Below are 19,972 nucleotides of genomic sequence, written 5' to 3'. Positions count from 1 at the left end.
AACTTACCTTCTAAGGGCTCTAAAGACGCGTTGCTATTGATAAAACCGTACGAGTTGCATCGGTGCGATCCCGAAGTGATCCAGGACTGACCTGATGAAAGGATGGAAAGGAATCATCCCTCCACCCTTAAAGATCTCTTCGGAGATCGCAGCAAGGCCATCAGCAGGATGCCGTGACGACCGGGTGTGGTCGAGGAACTGTTAGTGTATATTAGTGTATGCCCTAGAAACCATTCGTGTTGTTGGTTTCAGAGCATTTTGTCTTGTATCTATATATATCATAAATAATAGAAGAAAGAGTTCTTCAATTCATATATGTAAATTGCTTCCTTTATTCAGTCATGCATTTAAAATAAAGTATGTATATGAATTGTCCAGATGATTCATTTAATAGGTAAATGAATTATCGAAAAGGGTTCCCTACGGAAGCAATATAAATTTGGGCAACTATATTGTACAGTAGGCATACCGGATGCTTCCGAAAGATATCATGAGTTGATATAAGTACGGATGACGATGATAGTCATGTCACTGGGGCATTGGTATGGATTAACGGTTGGTGAACTGTTTTTCGAACGTGACCGAATAACGACAAATCACTTGGAAAAGCATGTAGTCAATGATTTATCGTTTGGTTATATCAGTGCACGATGTAGTCCTTTGACCTGAGACATTGTAGTCGGATCCGATATGGATGCGTATGGTTCATACGGTGTATAAGTACGAGACTAATCATGTTTCGTACAATAAAGCCTATTTGGTCATGCGTTGTTCATATGCGGAAACGAACGATGGTCAAGAGGGGATCCATTGACTCGGAAATATAGGATCGGGAGTACCGCTGACTCCATCCGGATTCGAGTTCCTAGACGAACATCGATAAATGTCAGAAAACTAAATCTCTGCCAGAGTCCATTATTAGTCATACAAAGTAAGTTTGTGATGACAAGTTTTGGACATATTGATCGACAATTCGGTAAAGATCGAGTTTAGGATTTTGACGTTCCATGATCCATACTCGATTAGGATATCTCAATGGAGGGACTTTACCCATGGTACGTATAATCTGAAATGGGTTCAATGAAGTATTTCTCATCGTGGTTTAGGGACTATGGCACATTGCTAGATGTTTACCATAGTCGTTGGGCCTTCGAACAGGTTTCTGGATTCATCCAGATTGCCCACGCTAATCTACGATGGACCTACATGGTCACACCAATAGCCTTGAGAAGTTAGAGAAGGATGAGAGAGAGAAATGATTATTCAAAGAGGGCTAGCACCTTCCGAGGGTAATAACGGGATTTCTATGTAATAGTTACATAGAAACTATTTGTGACATTAGGATTAAAATGGTCAAGCAATAATTAATTATATTTAATTATTATATCTTAAAGTGTTAGATTAATGAGATGAACAAAATAACCTTTTAATAGTTAAAGGGTAAAGGGTAACTTTATGGGTTGTCATTGTAACTAGTTTAGTTTACATGGGCCCTTGATAATATTGATTATTCAAAGGGTACATAATAAATTCATGGGGTCCCTTATAAAATAGATTTTATTGGGCTTTGAAGTGAAAAATAATATTGCAAAATTGCCCAAGTATATATAAATGCAAAAGGTTGCATTTTTGTTCAAACACACATGTTCACTCAAGCAAAACCAAAACTCTCTCTAAAAGCCACAACCACTCTCTAAACCTCTCAAGGTGTGGTTAAAGTGTGGAGGTCTCATTACTTTGAGGCTGATCTTCATCAATCCAAAGCAAATGAGTAGGTATAATCTCTTTTCCACTTTGTTTGAAAACCGGTTTTTAGAATCCAGCTTTCATGCTTTCATTCTCCATCTCCACCACTCTTCATGCATGCTGATTCTTTCAGGAACACCTCGTCGTGGACATTGAATGGTTTCTTACCTATCCACTCTTCTCAGGTGAGAACCGAGAAATGTCAAGGGATGCGTCCTCGGGAACTTCCCGGAGGACGAGCTGGTTCCTTCCTCGGTCTGGATGTTGACGGTTCCATCCAAGTCTGCAACCCCGATAGACACGGTCATTTTAGCCTTCGCATTTTGTCCTGTGCGCGGCATGGGACAAATTCCTAAAACCCTACCAGTAACTCGAGCCGCCACCCACGGCTCGAGTCCGCAACAGTGGCGCGCCTCTGGTGAAACACCAAAGAACCCAACGTCGTTGCCCACCAACCAAACAAACAAAAACAAACAAAAAAAAAAAAAAAAAAGAAGAGAAAAGAGGAAGGAGAAGAAGAATCTTACCTTTTGGGATGCATGACCAAGGTCGAAACTCGTTTCAGATGCCTGAGAAGCGTCAATCGGAAAAGAGGAACTTCCGATTTGCAAAGGTTTATCACTGGAAACGAAAGGGATTTTGGTGGCCTCATCTGAAAAATGTGAGCTTTTATATGGACTGCGAATTGACGGTTACTACCTCTCGGAACCGAAACGATAGCCTTCTCTCTATCCCCGCATTTAAGGCGCCCCACGTCGCATTAAATGCCGTGATGGGGGTCGTCGTTTCAAATGTGTCATGCAGTTAAAGCTGTCAAAACGACGTCGAGTCAGCACAACGCATTTAATGCTCCTGGCAGACACTGCAGTGTGGGCAGAGCGCCTGACAGCGTGGATACAGGTCCATTGAATCTCTCCAAGGCACGAAAAAGAGCGTCTGATGAATCCAGGTCGCTAAAGTGATGATTGTCAGGTCGTTTGAACAAGAATTGTGCGAGGTCGTGTTCGCAAAAGGTCCTGCCCCGAGCTTCTTCCATTCAGGTCGAAACAACCGGAATCTCCAATCGCAGCATGACTTAGTTTCCAAGGTTCGATCCTCAAACCTTACAAACTAGGAGACTTCTGTTATGCCTGGGAAATCAAAGGCTGACGTGGAGTCGCGTGACGAAACGTGGCCTGCTCCCGTCAGAACGGTAAGCGCACGTCAGGCCTCCCAAGCGCCCTGGAGCTCCCACGTGTCCGCTAACCTGCTCCAAATCGCGTAAAATCGGCTTGGGAAATGGGTAATGGGACGTAAAGCCAGATTATATCCTGACATTCACACCAACCCGAGGATTTAATGATGATTACACGCATTCAGCTTGGTATAAGAAGAGGAAGACCCCTTCATTAAGGGGATTCGATCATTTTACATTTGAACTCTCTCTCTCACTAAACAAAGCTTTGTATTTACTTTTCAATCATTTGTAAGTCAGTCCGCTTTAGCAACCTGACCCACCACATTAATACAAATCAGTGGACGTAGGATTTGCTACCTTAGCATCCGAACCACTTTAAAAGCTCTCATTGCATTTATTCCATATTCATAACCCATATTCATGTGTGTTCCTTGTCCAATCAACGCTGCGTACGTGTTAATTAGTTGGTGTCTAAATCGTGCATCAACAGATTTTACTTTCACTCCTATATTATCTTCATAAAACATTAAGATAACAAATAAAATACACTACATTCTATTCAATGGGAAATTATATATTTGAATTTGTTCTCTCAAATTTTGTCCACATAAATTATTGGGAAATAGTCTGCATATATCCTACAAAACTCATGCTTTAGGATGTTTAGTACTGAAAATATATTGATAGATGAATTTGTTCTCTTACACATTATCCACATAAAATCCTATGAGATAATCTATCGATAGCTGATATCATGTCCAACAAAAAACATCACATCCGACTAAATATTTTAGCATATGTTTAGTTTTAGAATAATTTTAAAGCTGTAAATTTGAAGAATTGAAGTTTTTACTGGATATTAGGGATGGTTGGTATAGATTATGTTTTCGGAAATACAAAATGATAGTTAATTCGCCCTTGAAATTTGGAAACTTGGAAGAATACAAAGGTTTTATCACAAGCCACTTAAAAATTGATTATAATTAATTAATTTCTCTTATTTATCGTTGTTTTTTCCCCTTAAAATTTAAAGTAATTGAAACAAAGGAATTTTCCTTTGTACATGTTCTTGTATTGTGCAAATAATTTTTTGTTTAATTGTAGTGGTTAGAAGGGTTAAAGGTGGTTGTCGATGGTTTTCATTGATGACGTTAGAAGAGGAGTTGGTGGTGGCTAGTGAAATGGGCATAAGCCCAACCATGTTGGGTTGCTGACATCAGGACAAAAAGCCCGACCACCTGACCACCAACGTGAGGCAATGCATTGATGCTAGGCGGCAGCGATGTTAGGCTTCACGCAGCCACTCTTTGCTGTGTGACAAAGCCACCCAATCATTTTCATCTTTGTCGTCCAAAACTCTGATCAACTTTGTAAATACAATATTTCTCAATTGTTTTTGTCAGAAAATCAATAGAAAAACACAATCACAATTACAGGTGAGAAAGAAAATAAGTTCTATCTAGAATTGACAGCGAGGTCTCGATTCTGGTATGAACAAGAACCGACCCTTATAGGGTAGGTTCCGATTCTTAAAAATAGGAACCAGAATCAAAACTAGAACCGGGTTGTAGATACCCTGTTAAGAACTATGGTGGAACCGGGGCTAAAAAAATATCATTAAAATATCGGGGTGTTGTGTAATTTTCCATTAAAAAATCAAATGTGATTTAGATTTTAAGGTTTATTATTTACGATTTGAGAAGAACCTTTAAAAGCTGTCAAATTCTCCAGTGAACTCTGTCATTCATTTACTCCACTTTGCCGCTCATGGAATCTCGGATGCCATTCTCGCTTGCACAGTGAAGGTTGTCGATTGACTTCCTGCTGAGTATCCAAGTGTAACTTATTTATTAGCTACGATTTTAGGGTTTATTATCTGTTGTGGGTGTTTGATTTCGATTTTGAGGTGTGGAATTTATTTGATGTGGGCATGAATTTGGAGTCCAAGGCCGTCTCAAGAACATTTGTGACTCTAGACAAGAGTTACTTTAGGTCCCTTTTATTAATATAAGCATATATTAAAAAATTATTTCAAACTTATTTTTCTTGCCTTCGAAGATGCAAAATCACTAAAATAATTTTTATATTTAAGTTTAGAAACCAAATCTTTTTCAATTGATAATATAGTCAAATTACCTAATCTTTCTTGTGAGGGCGAGAGGTGGACCGCGGGCTACCGGGGTCAGGTAAGTGAGGAGTTTTGGGGAGGGGGCTGAGGGGACGAAGATGGTAGTGTCGGGAAAGGTCAACGACAGCAGATACATGCCAAAAATGGTTATCACACGTGGTGAAGAATGAAAATAGGTTGCGAAAATTAGCAAAAAGAGGGCCAATTAGGGGTTGTCAAGGCTAGGAAAATGTTTCGGAAATGATTAAGTGATGAATCCGATCGATTTTTGGTGAAAAAATTGACCAGAATCATCACTTTAACGCCGACAGAGACACTATGGCGGTGTAGAGGGGTGGAGATGCAATGTTTTCATTATTTTAGAGATTGAATGAGTATTTTGAAATTTTAGACATTTAAATAACTAGTTTAGTTAATTTAGGGTTGTAAATGGAAAATATGAAACATGGTTTTTTTGTAAATTTTTGTAAAAAAATTATAATGAATTTGGGCCTTTTTTTTCTTTTTTTGGGCCCTTTGGACCGGTTTGGAGAAAAAATTATATAAATTTTTTTAGGCCCAATGGTATTTCTGTAAATATGTTTAAAAAAATCTTAAAATAATTTGGGCCCCTTTTAGGGGCTTTTTTTTGGGCCCTTTCCTGCCTGCCTACCCCTTGGGCCGGTCTTGTTGGAGTCTTTAAGTGACTGTGTAGTGTGGAATCATGTTGGGTGTAGATGAGGTGTCTGCTATTGAAATATTTATAATATCTCAGTTTCAATCATCCTTTTATCACTTCAGCTCTCTGTTTTTCTTTTATTCTTTTTTTTTTTTCCTCTCATATTCCTTATTCTTTCTTTCTTTTTCAGTTCTATTTTGATTCAACAACTCTCTTCTTTTTTCTTTCTTTCTTTTTGGTTTTCCCTGCTTTTCTTTCGTCTGTTTCTCATCTACTTTGTTAAGACGGCAGAAATATAATTCTGCACAGTAACGAATCCAGGAATTTCTTTTAGGGTGACCCAAAATAAAAATTTATTATACATTACTATTTTTGTCCATTAATATTTTTGTTAGGGTGGGCCAAAATATATAAATTATACATATTAATATTTTTTTAAAAAAATTTGAGGTGCCCACCAAAAAAGTGGCTGGATCCACCACTGATTCTGCATTTATCATCTCCAATCTCATCATTGCATTTTGAAATGCCAAATCAAAGAGAAGGGCCATATTACGTATTCTTGATTACTGATATCTTCCTCTCCATCATATACAAGAAATTATCCTAGGTACCCAAAACGGAATGTAAATTATTTGTCAACTTATGATTCTAGTGTGTTAACACTAGTAGTGTATGAGCACTTCACTTTAATTATTACACAATCATTTCTAGTGTGACGACTCTATGTCGAAGTGGCCACTTTCAATGAATTATGTTTTCCGTGATATCTTGTGGGCACTTCAAAGACTGAGTGGTCATATCTTTACACAACACGTGTAACACCCACATCAAGATGCATAATTTTATTTATGTCCTAATACCCTTAGTTGGATTTCTTTAATATTACCTTAGACAAATGTAAAGAAAATTCCTTAAAACTTCATTAAGGGTAAAATGGTTTTTTCACTCATAACTAGATGAAAAAGTGTGGAGTGAAAGGAAGTAAAATAATGTGAAGAAGATAATAGAAATGAGGCTATTTTGGTAATTGGCTAAAGGATATAGATGGGATTTCATAGAAAATACAAGGGCAAAATGAGAATACATGGATATATTATTATATATAAGGTTTCATTAGAAGAAACCTTAACCATATTTCAGCCCTTGTACACGCCACCTCACCCATTTTTCTCTCAAATTTCTTCACAAATTCCAAAGAGAAATCATAGGATTGGCTTGGATTTTTTTTTTTTTTTTGTAGATTTTCAATCCTAAAGCATCTAAAGGTAAGATTCTAGCACAAAGTGTGTGATTAAACTTTAAAGTTTTAAATTCTTATAATTTTTATATGATCTAGGTCCAAGAGGAAGAGACTTTTAGCAAAAGGAGGTTATATCACACATTCAAGGTAAGTAAACCCAATTTTAGCCTAGATTTCAGCAAGACTTGTGTATAATGATTCTTGCATGTTGTATGTGTTTTATGTGAGATTTGTTGGTTGTTTTTTATGCCTTTGATGTATAATTTCCAGTCATGAGAAGTAGTGCTTGAGTATGTGATGAATTGGAGGAAGTATAGAAGAATTAGTGATGGAATTTTGAAGTGTTGAGAATTGTTGAAAACAGCCAGGTTTGATGCTATAGTTAGTGAGTTTTTGCTCAAATTTTGGTGGATTTAGAGAGATGTGGAAGTGTAGGCAACTTAGTAGTTGCATGTGCATATGAATTGTTTGATGAAAATCCAAAGAGAAAATGCATGCATAAGTTAGTTAAACCTTATTGAAGAAAGGGTTAGACAAAGGCAAGAATTGAAGCAGAAAGATCATGTTGGGCTTAACCAAGTGTAAATGTTAGTATTCAAGAGTGCATATTGTTATGCCAAAATTTATAATATCACTTGGTCATGTTAGTCCATGAGAGTCATGTTAGTTCCATGAGAGAAATGACCCTTAGTGCTTGGTTCTAGTTACTTGAACTTTTACTACTTCTTGAATATCACATGAAGGTGTTAGAAAAGAATTGTATGTTAAAGTGTTCCTTTGATATGACATTGTTGATAAAAATGGTAGAATATATCATGACATATCATTATGCCATAATGAATTTTCAAGTTTGTGTCTGTGAATTTGGGAAGAACATTAAAGAATGGCCTTGATCATGCATATATTGAGCATATGATTTATATATAGCCTTGATTTGGTAAATGAGAATATTAAAGAATATGTTAGCAAAGAATGAGAAAAAGAAAGAAAAGAAAATGGCTTGTAAGCTAACATGCAAATATGTATATTTTCTCATTTACTAAAGAATGCAAGTGTAAAAGTTCCATAGCTTGGAAATTATTAGAAATGTGTATAAAATCTCTTTCTATTCTCTTTTTACAGCATGTTATGTTAGAAGGTTGTTGCAATAGGAACCCGTGAGTGACAGAGATGCAAAAAATTCCAACATGCATGCCGCCATCATTGAGCGGCCTTAGCATAGAGAAACAACATTTGTATAGTCTGCTAGCAGTGCATGTGGATGAGGATTGTACCTAGCAAAAAAAACATACATGCACGCCGCCATCAGTGAGAAGCCTCAACATGGCAGAACGGAATTAGTACAGTCCGTCAACAGTGCATATAGATGAGGATTGTACCCAATATACACTTACATGGCCAGGGTTCCAAATCCATGCCTCAACCTAGTCCAATCGGCAAACCATAATAGAAAAGAAACATAAACATAAACATAAAAGAAAAGCAAGAGAAACGGAAAAGAAAAGAAAGAGATACAGCACAAGAGACAGAAAACAGAAAAGAAAATAAAGTTCTTTTTCTCAGAAAAGTTTATTATTATATATATGTATTATGCTACTTGCATTATTTAGCATTTCTTATGTGCTCGACGATGTATAGTTTTATTAATCATCCTTGCACATCAGTAAGTAGCAAATCAGAATATCAGAAAAGAATGCAGAATATCATAAAAGAATTCAACATATTAAAAAAGATTAAAGTGAGAAAAGAAAAGTCAAAATATGAGTAACGGAGGAAAAACAGTAGTGAAGTTTGGTTTACTTACTAAGCAATTAGTGCTCACTTCGTTATTTTACTGTTTTGCATTTCTGGATGATTTACGATCGGGTGGGAAGTCAGGAAGCAAAGGAGTTTAGCGGCACTGTCCAAGATTATTTTGTACTTATTAAAATATATTAGTTATTTTGTGTATATATTTATATGAATTAAAATTAGAGCTTTCAGATTTTACATTTTATACATATATGTATATATGTTTTCAAAAGTTATTTATTGTATTTTGTTATATATTTCTCAAAGAATTACTAGCTAGAGAGAATATTACAACATGCATTGCATTATGTTTTCATTGAACTAATTTTTATTCTCTTTTGAGATATTATTTGTGGTCCATGACACTTGCCATTTATTCATACAATGTGTGCTGGAACATTTATTTTCCTTCTCGGTGGTCCCAAGAAAGTTTGGAATAAACTTTTCCAAAAAGTTAAAACCAAAATGCATCTTATTGGCCACATGTCCCCTTGCATTAGCCGGAAGTTTTCTTTATATTCTCTTCTCTAATGCATTTCATTTCAAGCCTAATAATTCCTTTGAAAGCACTCTACATATTCTAAAAGGTTTCTTTTGTTTTACATCAGGTTTCATATGCTTAGGTAGGCTTACAAATACCTTCCTCGAAACTTTGAGTTTTCGTCCTTACTACTACATTGGTTACGTAGATGTTGTTCGATGGTTTTTCGAGTTGCTTCAACTAAAGAGCTTCCCTGGTGATTGATCCTTGAGAGGTCTGAAGGCTGACTAGGTGGTCTCGTTAATGTGGAGCTTGCTGTTGTAATTCAAAGTTCGACCAAAGGGTGGAATTTGAAGCGTTGCAACAACAGGGAGTGTTCTTGCAACTAATGCTTAACTTTGGCTTTGTAATTAAACTGTAAATGTTTACCATAGTGGATTTCCTTCATCTGGACTTGGTCCCATGGATGTAGGCCTTTTTCTGAACCATGTAAAATCCCCTGGTGTGCCTTATTTTGTGTCATAAATGTTTGGTTTGTATTAGTAATGAATGAACAAACTCATAAGCACTAAAATCAACTTAGCAACCCATTCTGCTTAGGTTTAATAAACTTGATAAGTGACTAAAACTTTCAACTGGAACCTTAACCTATGTTTCAGGTTCTGGTTCCACCTATTCAAAAACTGGTCAGTTCTGGTGCCACATGTCAAGAACCATCTGATTCGATTCCATATTGCAAGAACTAGCTGGTTCTGATCCTGGGTCCTTTAAAAAATGTAGGGTACCTAGAACCGCTCACCCCTAATCACAATAATATCATAACCTTTCTACATTTTAATGTTTTGGGCGACGTAATTAAGTAGATATATACAATTCAATACAACATTTGTAAAACCATACAGTATACAAATTTTATGTTCAACTCTTACTCTGGCAAATTTACATAAAAATTGTCTAAAATATATACCGGCTTAACTGCAGAGCTAGCGGCAAGAAGAGAAAAAAATGGTTATTATTGGTGAACTTAATTTATTAAGAAGCTAATTGTCGTCCATCCCTTTGCATTACTTATGCGACATGATAGTTAGCATCCATAGCAAGACCACAAAGTCCTCATGGATCATCAACATCTCTCCTAATCCTAATGTAGCCTCTCTCACCCCATTTCTCTCCTCAAGAATTGTTAATTAACTAGTATTTCGTGCCATCTTCAGTCGTTCCATATCCAACAACAGTAACACCATGGTTTAGGTTAGTCTCGCAATCTCCATTGAAAATACCTCCTGAGTAACACTGGACACGTGGTGCGGTTGCCTCAATGGAAATTGATATTGGTTGCATTATTACAGCCTTAAGTAATGCCTTCTCATTATTAGCTAGTACTCTTTCACCATGGATTTGAGAACCTTGGACAACTGCCACCCGTCTTTGATAATACCGTTGCCTTGGATCGCAAGGATTGTATGGATAATTATTATAGATGGTAAGCCCCCTAACCTCTGCAATATATTGAAAAGCATGCTCCATGTTGTTAATATTTCAACCTGGGTTACCCATTGTGATTTAGTCTACTAATTGCTACTTTAGAAGTGAAACCAAGTTGCCGTACTTGATCTTTATCAACCCTTCGATAGCTTTTGCCTTCTTTTTTTTTTTTTTGGTGGGGAGGGAGAGAGGTAAATTTCATAAAAGAAGAAAAACTATATAGAAAACTAGGGGCATGCCCCCATAAAAGGTCTAAAAATGACCAAAACAGATGTGCCCGTCTTTTTGGACAAAAGGATGGGAACAAACACCCAAAAGTGAGCATGTAGGCTCCAAACAAATGAAAAAGATGGGCATAAGCACCCTAACAGAGCTTGAAAGCTCAAACCAAACAGAAAAGAGAAAACAATACCAATTAGTCGGGCAGGCTCCAATTGGCTTTAAGTTAAGAATGGATGGCATACTTGGACGCTAGGTCAGAAGCTCGATCTCAGATTATGGAAAATATCTCATTAATGGTCGCACGCAAGATCTTGCTCTCATGACTAAATAGATGGTTATTCCTTTCATACTAAATGAAGTAAAATGTGGCAGAGAAGACTAACCAAGCAAAGAGATGTCTGAAGTTGTCCTTTTGTCTATGATGCAAGACCGTCCACTAGAGTAAAGTTGTCCAAGAGATGAGAGGCCTGACTAGGATGGTTTTCGAAGAAACCTCTCCCAAATCAACATTGGGAAAGCACAATTGAAGAATAAATGCTCATGTGTCTCAAGCGTAAGGTCATAGAGGACACATCAGTAGAACCAATAAGGTCGTGGGACTAAAGGCGATCCATGGTGAGTGGCCAACCAAAGGATAAAGGAGTGCCTAGGGAGATGCCTCGAAAACCACAAGAGATGGTGTAAAGAGTTCACCTCTTGCCTATCCCAGAGCATGTTCCAAGCTGAATCAATAGAGAACTTGCCAAAAGGGTGTCCTTTCCAAACAATATAGTTGCTGATCTCGGATCTCAAAGCCTAAGTGATGGAATCCCAAATCGGCTAAAGAGCTGGATTCCCCATAGGAAAGGCCCAAATGCCATCAACAATGATGTCAGAAACTCTAGCATCTCAAGGGAACCTTGTGGAGGATAAGGTCCGGAAAGGGAAATATCACATAACTAACTGTGCGGCGACCAAAAATCCTGCCATAAGAAGGTATCCCGCCCATCCCCTATACATGTGACAAAAAGACCTCTACACCACTCCTGGTTGGAAAGGATCTTCTTTTAAGACCAACAAGCCTTGGAGGGAACAAGAACATTCTAGAAGGAACGACCTCTCAAAATAACATAATGAACCCAAGAGGACCAAATTGTGGTGCAAGTCGTAAGTAGTCTCCAAACATGAGTGAGAATGGTTGTCTTATTCTAGGTCTGGATCCGTTTGATTCCTAACCCCTCTTCTTTCTTTGGAAAACAGAGAGAAACCCAGCTACCTTAGCCCTAAAATGAGAAAGAGAAGTGCCCTTCTAAAGAAATGCAACTAAAATAATTGTCGACGTAGTAAATGCCTAGCAGCTTGGACTTGACTTGATGAGATCTCCAAGTATTTAGAATAATCAACGCCATGAAAAAGTATCTCTTAAATATTAAAGCCCCTATTTAAAAATGGGATGGTTGTCTAAATTTAAATGAAAAGAACTAAGGATTGAGAGCATGTATAATAGTGTACGTAATATGTATATTGCTATGTACTGAAGATGATATGTAGGAGATAAAATTGTTATTCTAAACCTTACTCATCACTGTGATTGACAATTTGAATTGAAATGGACTCACATCCAGATTTTTTAAATCAACCTGATTTTTATATTTATAACTGATGCAGGAGATAATGTTGTTATGCCTAAAGAATGCAGGGCTGACAGTATGGTCCATCAGCGTGCAAAAGTTAGAACATGGGTACACCCGCAGTCGAGTCATGTGAGGAAAGGAGCAACATGCTCCTGTCAGTGCAGTGGGTGCGCGCCAGACCAGCCAGAGCTGGAAAGCTTCCACATGTCCAAATTCCTGCACCAAATCGCGAAAATCACTCTAGAAGATGGGCAATGGGACATAAAAAATGATTTGCATGGATAATCCCACTAACTCCACGATTCAGTAACGATAACCTTATCCATCCTACTATAAATTGAGAGCTCTTCTCCTATTTAAGCTATTAGCTACTCTCTCTCTCCTCTCTCTCAATAATATATAGCTTCACTCTCTTGTACTATCTTTTTAAGTCAGTCCGCTAACGCGACTTGACCTCTATCATTAATGCAACATCAATAGATTAGGACTTGCTTCCTTAGCATCCGACCACTTAAAAGCTGTTCCCATTGCATTTACTCTCATTTTTTTTGCATTCACGTGCGTCTTCTGAGCCAGCTCAGCATTTCACGTGTGTTTCGTTGGTGTCAAATCATGCATCAACAAATATCTTTAACTTTGCTTCCATTTATTAATTATTTGTAGCCGCCGTCCGTCAAAACGATATTCAACCTAATATTTAAATAGATTTTTGAAAAAATGTGTAGATATTTAGGTTTAATATATTTTATTAACCAAAGTCCACGAAGTATATTATTACCCCTTCCCTAAACGATGGGTATTTATTCTGTTAAGATTTTGGATTAGAATAATTACATCAATAGCGAATACCAATCTGTTTAAATTTGAGAATTTTGATATTTGAGAGTGGAATGGAATGGCATTACTTGATGATCTTTGAACCAAAAATAAAAAATAAAAAATTATTTGGGTTGTGGGATTTGAATGGATGCTAGCAAAACGTAAATCACTATAAAAAAAACAAAGCAAATAATCAACCGAACACCCAATACAATATTTATAATAGTTCACTCAAACACAAGATTTCAGAGATGTCGTCTATATCCAATTATGTGTATTTCTACTTTTCGGTGCCGTGCTATGGTCTAAAGAAATTTGAAGATTCGTGATAGTAAGAACCTTGCTAGTAGTAGAGTCTTCCTCCTGACTCTATTTTCCTTTGAGTTTTTGAGTGGACTGGCCTCAACCACTCTTTGCCCTTCCTAGGGCTTGATTGTTGGGTGCTTGTAGGCCTTGTTTAGGTTGTTTGAATTGTTTTTATTTTAGCCCCAAACTTTGGGTATGTCCAGTTGGTGGACTTTTTTTGCTACGCTCCTTTTAGAGAATAGTTGTTTCGCTTCCTGTTTCTAGGCATCCATTACAGTTGTTTGTAGCCTCTTGAGGCGTCCTCCTTTTTTTGTTTATACAAGTTTAACTACCAAAAAAAAAAAAAAAAAAGATTTAGAACTACAAGGGTCCATCAAAAGCCTCACAAATTGGTTATTTTTTTGGACACTCTTATTCTCTAATTGTGGTGTTATTTTTTATTATATATCTTTAGATTAACCACTTTTTGATAGATATCTCAACGTTGCTTTTCATTACATCTTTTAGGATTTCACACTTTTTATAGATAATACATAGGAAAAAATTCTTAGTAGGACTCAAATCTCCTATTCTAATAAAACTTATATTTTAATTTCTAATACAAATTATATTCCTATCTTAATTAGATTTCTCTTTAATTAAATTTTTTTTTTTTTAAGGAGATAACAATTATTCTAAGAAACATATTAGGAAAATCCATGTCTCATGTAATACTAATTTGACTTGACTTGAATTTGACCCCACACTCAAAAGTTTGATGGTATAATGTCATTTTCTATTTGTGAGATTCAATAATAGTCCTTTTTTATTTTTGGTTGCATTTTTTCTTTCTATCCACATTGCCCATGTATTTTATCAGTATTTTGCAACATTTAGCGTAACCATTTTTGCTTTGCTATGATGCATAGTCATGCAAAATTTCGTGGGCCTTAATTAATTACGACCTAAAGCTTTTTTAGCTAGTCATGAGCCATGTATTCTTTTAACTTATAAGATTCTACTCGTTGATTGTTGAAGCAACTGATTGAGATAAGGAATCTGCGGGGAGATTCTACAGCGACTGCACGGGCTGTAGGTTCTGAACCGGAAGAATACAACTGAAATCAGGAAAATCTGTACAGAGATGGAATAGTACATGTTCCTGTTGAGCAAGGAAAATAAATAGATAGTAAAATGTCACTCAAACTGAAACAGCTATTCCGGTGAGGTGATCGTATAATTATATTTATACTTATCTTATACGGACGACTAATTAATTTATTATTACAAGTTTCCTAGTGGGGAACCTTCTTGGAATATGATATTTTTGCCAATGCATTGAAACGATGAAAGCGTTAATGACTGAAAGAGGGTATCGTGTGAGAATAGGTAAATTACGCGTGGAAATATGATTGGTTACCCATATATATTGATCTTTCTCTTCAACGATTGTGGCCTAGCATTGCACGGACGGCACATATTAATATATATACAAACTCGTCATCTACTCTTTGTCTCTCTATAACTAGTTTCTCTCGCCCTCAGTCAGCTTTGTTGCATAAATATAGCTAAGACAATTCAGAAGCTAAACACATAAAGAAGAAGGCATGTGCTGCTGTGGTGGTGACGATGATTGTAAATGCAGGCCTTTGGGTTTCCTCTTGGGCCTGCCCTTTGCCTTCCTCGCTCTCCTCCTCTCTCTCGTCGGAGTCATTGTTTGGATCGTCGGGTGAGTTTCGGCTTTCCGTCTACTATCTCTATTATCTTTTGCGATTTGTATTCATATGTGTTTTTTTTGGATGCAGGTTGGTGTTGACTTGTATATGTCCGTGCTGCTTGTGCGTGACTGTAAAGTGGAGTTTGCGCTGTGGCTGATCAAGGCTCCCATTCTGGTGATGAAATGGTTCACCGATCAGATTCCTTGTTAGTTCCGGATTCAAAGGTCATCACTTGATAATTAAATTCATTGTTGTTTTTTCTACAACCACTTCTTGTGTAGTTGTTCATCAGCCTAGTTGACTTTAGAACTGGGTTTCTTTGTTTACTAGCCCATCTAAATTTCATATCATATTTAATTTTTTATTTATTGATACTATATAGAGTTGATATTTTTATTAGTTGAAACACTTATTTTATTTTACTTTTATTTTAATGTTCTATCTTTTTCGGGGGATTCGTGATTTAAGTAAAGAATCTGCGTATATCAATTTAATTCATAGTTATTTCTTGTGGTATCCAGAAGAAAGGGAAGAAATTTATTAACTATATACAGTATTGAATTGTGAATATCAAATTTATAGTAATATATTTATAATAATTTTTGGATGATTTTTCGATCTCCTGGTTTATTTAATGGAGATAATTTCATCATTCATTGGGAAAACAGAATGGAACAGTAAACTCACGGACAAGTACAACATTGGGCCGATTTAATTACTACTCAAAAATAATGACCCAAGACTCTCGAAAATTTGTATAGCTCGAATGGGCCTAAACATTATTCCCAAGTGTGACTGCTAGTAACCCAAAACAGGGTTCATTGAGCAAAACCACTTTCTCATCTTCATTATTCCACTTTTAAGTTTAAGAAGAATATTTTTTTTTTTTTTTTTAGAGTTTAACGATTTTTTCCCACCAAAGTATAGCCTAATGACACTTCTCTACCCAAAAAGTTTCAAAATACAATTTTACTATCCGAAGTTTATATTCCGTTATATTTTCGTTATTATCCAAATACATTTTCTTTAGAGTTTGCAATTTTTTTGTTGCCAACTCTGTTAAGGCTATCGAGGCTTTTGAAAATAGGAACTGATGAGTCTTTTGATGATGGAGTTTGATTTTGGTGAACAAGATTGTCGAATCTGACTTAAAAAGGATGTTGTTGCATTCCAAAAGTCGCTCAATTAGCAGAGTCGACGAGCACAAAGTTTAGGGGTTAAAGAAAAAAAAAAGGGGGTAAAGATCACTTCCCTTATTCTATTTGTCCATTTATCATACTTCTCCCCCAAAATAAATCTTATGTTTTAGATTGAAAAAAATTAAATTAAACATATAAAACCATCTTTAGAAAATAATTAACTCATTATTGAATTAGTCTTCTTGTCAAAAAGGGCAGCTGTAGCCCTTAAGATTGTTATTGAAAACATGAGTTTGGAAGTTGGATGTACGGGAATGACGATTAAAAGTGAAAAGATTACCACCACTACTAAAAAAGCAAATAGGGATCCATACGCCTTTGAGTTCGAATCATTTGATAGTATAAGATTGAAAAGAATTTAACATGCTCTCCCAAGTTCGAGTCCTCTTGATATAAAAGCAAAAAAATCTAACATGGTCTTTCGAGTTCGAGTCTGTATGGCCAGTAATAAGGGTGATCACTGAAGTTTTTATCCAGCTGATAGTTTTAGGGTCTTGATAAATTATTGAGATGCATATAAACTGGCCTAGACACCCCTAATCATAAAAATAAATAAATAAATAAAATTTAAAAGATATAATTTAATTAAAAAAAAAAATTGAAAAACAACGCAAACTTACAATTCTAATTGTTGGTAACATAATATATTCTTTGTAAACTTCTTTCTCCATCAAAGAAACATATTTTTTAAGTTCTTTAAAGCATGAATGGAAAAAAAAAAAAAAAAAAAAAAAAAAGGTTTATAGATACAAAGAAATTAGAAAATAAATTTGTAATTATATAAAATATTAAAAAAATAAAGCATCTTTTGACTTGATAGGATAGATGGTCACATTTGATTGATAGAATTGGGGGTTTATGTTTATTTGAAAAGTATCTATTGTACATTAAACCACCTTGAATAAAAAAGTTAATTAAATAAATTAGAGTTTATAATCTAAAGTATTACATTGTTAATCACAAATTTATCCAAAGCGTAAATGCAAGATTATAACTTGTAGCTCAAAAGTCAGAATCTCTCATCCACGCATAAGAAAGGGCGAATCCTAGAAAGTGGTAAAAGACCGGTACCTAGAGTCAGCCCTTGCCCTATGTTGATAAGTCAAGGGTGTTTTATGATGATCTTCATCCTCTTAACCTTTAAAACACCCAAATTCCTGAAAACGTGTAAGCTGTTATATGAAAATAAAATATTCTAAATTGCATGAGAATCATTATACATGTATCTAGGTCCATAAAAAAAACTTGTTATTAATATATTCTATACAAATTCACATCATATTAAAAATTTAAAACTTTCATCATTCTTTTTTTTCACGTTTTCACCTGTTTTTTATAATTTTATTCTTAAAATTATTTATTCTCTCATTTTTTTTCTCATGCAATTCACTCTTAAAGCTTTAGAAGATTGAAATTGTTGAAACTTTCACTACTTAAGGTGTCACAATTAGCTTCGTATTCTGTTATATCAGTTTTAGGTATGTATATTACTCATTTCAATTTAGTTTATTTTAGAGTTGAATTATACTTCTTTTTTTTTTTTGAGGGGGGAGAGGGGGGATTTTTTATTTTAATTTGAGAGAAAAAGACATGGATCTTATGAGTTTATTTTGTGTTTTGTGTCTAAGAATAAATATGTTTTCCTAAATTATAACCTTAGCTATATATTAAAAAACATTACTCTTCACCTGACTCACCATTTTTCTACATTTCAAATATCATTGTTCAGTTACTCAAAATTATTAAAGAAATTTGAGTTATTATCTATACTTATATCAAGAAAATTTCATATTTTTTTATTAATTTATATTAAAAGTCAACGTAACGTTGATTTGATTTAAGTTTTGTTTAATTTTAACTTAAACTATGTCTTATCAAAAGTCATAAAAAATTATATTATAATCTTTAAAAATAAAAAAATAAAAAAATAAAAAAATTTACTTAAAATTTATTTAACACATTTACTCCAAATTTTATTTTTTTTAGTTTTATTTAAATAGAAAAATATCGTATTATTAGGTATTACTATCTTTTCTCATCGATTCTTGATATTGTTTTTGTGTTTGGCTTAGGTTTAGTATTTTTCAAAGTTTTGGAAGCCGACAAAAATTCTGACCCGCAACTGTTGGGAAGTGAGCACCACTTGTATTTTCCAGCGGTGGTCCTTTACTTTCAATTTTTATTATATAATATTAATACCCCCATACGTACACTGATCATCTTTAGTCTTTCAATTAAATGTTAACGAACTAGCTAAAAAAAGCAAATAGGGATCTCATACAGCCTTTGAGTTCGATCATTGATATAAAGATTAAGAAAAGAATTTAACATGCTCTCCCAAGTTCGAGTCCTCTTGATGATAAAACAAAAGAAGATCTAACATGGTCTTTCGAGTTTCGGTCTGTATGGCCAGTAATAGGGTGATCACTGAAGTTTTATCCCTGATAGTTTTAGGTCTTGATAAATTATTTAGATGCATATAACTGGCCTAGACACCCCTATCTAAAAATAAATAATAAATAAAATTTAAAAAGATAATTTAAATTAAAGAAAAAAAATTGAAAAACAAACCAAACTTACAATTCTAATTGTTGGTAACATATATATTCCTTGTAAAACTTCTTTCTCCATCAAGAAACTATATTTTTTAAGTTCTTTAAAGCATGAATGGACCACTTGAATTTGACCCCACAAACTCAAAAGTTTGATGGTAATATATGTACATGTTCTATTTGTGAGATTCAAAAATACTCCTTTTTTTATTTTTGGTTGCATTTTTTCTTTCTATTCACATTGCCCATGTATTTTTATCAGTATTTCGCAACATTTAGCGTAACCATTTTTGCTTTGCTATGATGCATAGTCAATGCAAAATTTCGTGGGCCTTAATTAATTACGACCTAAAGCTTTTTTAGCTAGTCATGAGCCATGTATTCTTTTAACTTATAAGATTCTACTCGTTGATTGTTGAAGCAACTGATTGAGATAAGGAATCTGCGGGGAGATTCTACAGCGAGCTGAACGGGCATGTAGGTTCTGAACCGGAAGAATACAACTGAAATCAGGAAAATCTGTACAGAGATGGAATAGTACATGTTCCTGTTGAGCAAGGAAAATAATAAGATAGTAAAATGTCACTCAAACTGAAACAGCTATTCTCGGTGAGGTGATCGTATAATTATACATTTATACTTATCTTATACGGACGACTAATTAATTTATTATTACAAGTTTCCTAGTGGGGGAACCTTCTTGGAATATGATATTATTGCCAATGCATTGAAAACGAATGAAAGCGTTAATGACTGAAAGAGGGTATCGTGTGAGAATAGGTAAATTACGCGTGGAAATATGATTGGTTACCCATATATATTGATCTTTCTCTTCAACGATTGTGGCCTATTGTA

General features: G+C 35.1%; 1 pseudogene; it reads left to right on the top strand.

Annotated features, from left to right (window-relative positions):
- Positions 1–15,211: 15,211 nt before the first annotated feature.
- LOC116126760 lies at positions 15,212–15,765 on the top strand (annotated as a pseudogene).
- The last annotated feature ends 4,207 nt before the right edge of the window (positions 15,766–19,972 follow it).

The sequence above is a fragment of the Pistacia vera genome, unplaced genomic scaffold (genome assembly GCF_008641045.1).
Source record: "Pistacia vera cultivar Batoury unplaced genomic scaffold, PisVer_v2 Contig183, whole genome shotgun sequence".
In the NCBI taxonomy this organism is placed as follows: domain Eukaryota; kingdom Viridiplantae; phylum Streptophyta; class Magnoliopsida; order Sapindales; family Anacardiaceae; genus Pistacia; species Pistacia vera.
Note: the sequence above shows the minus strand (reverse complement) of the source record. Positions and strands in the feature narration are given on the sequence as shown.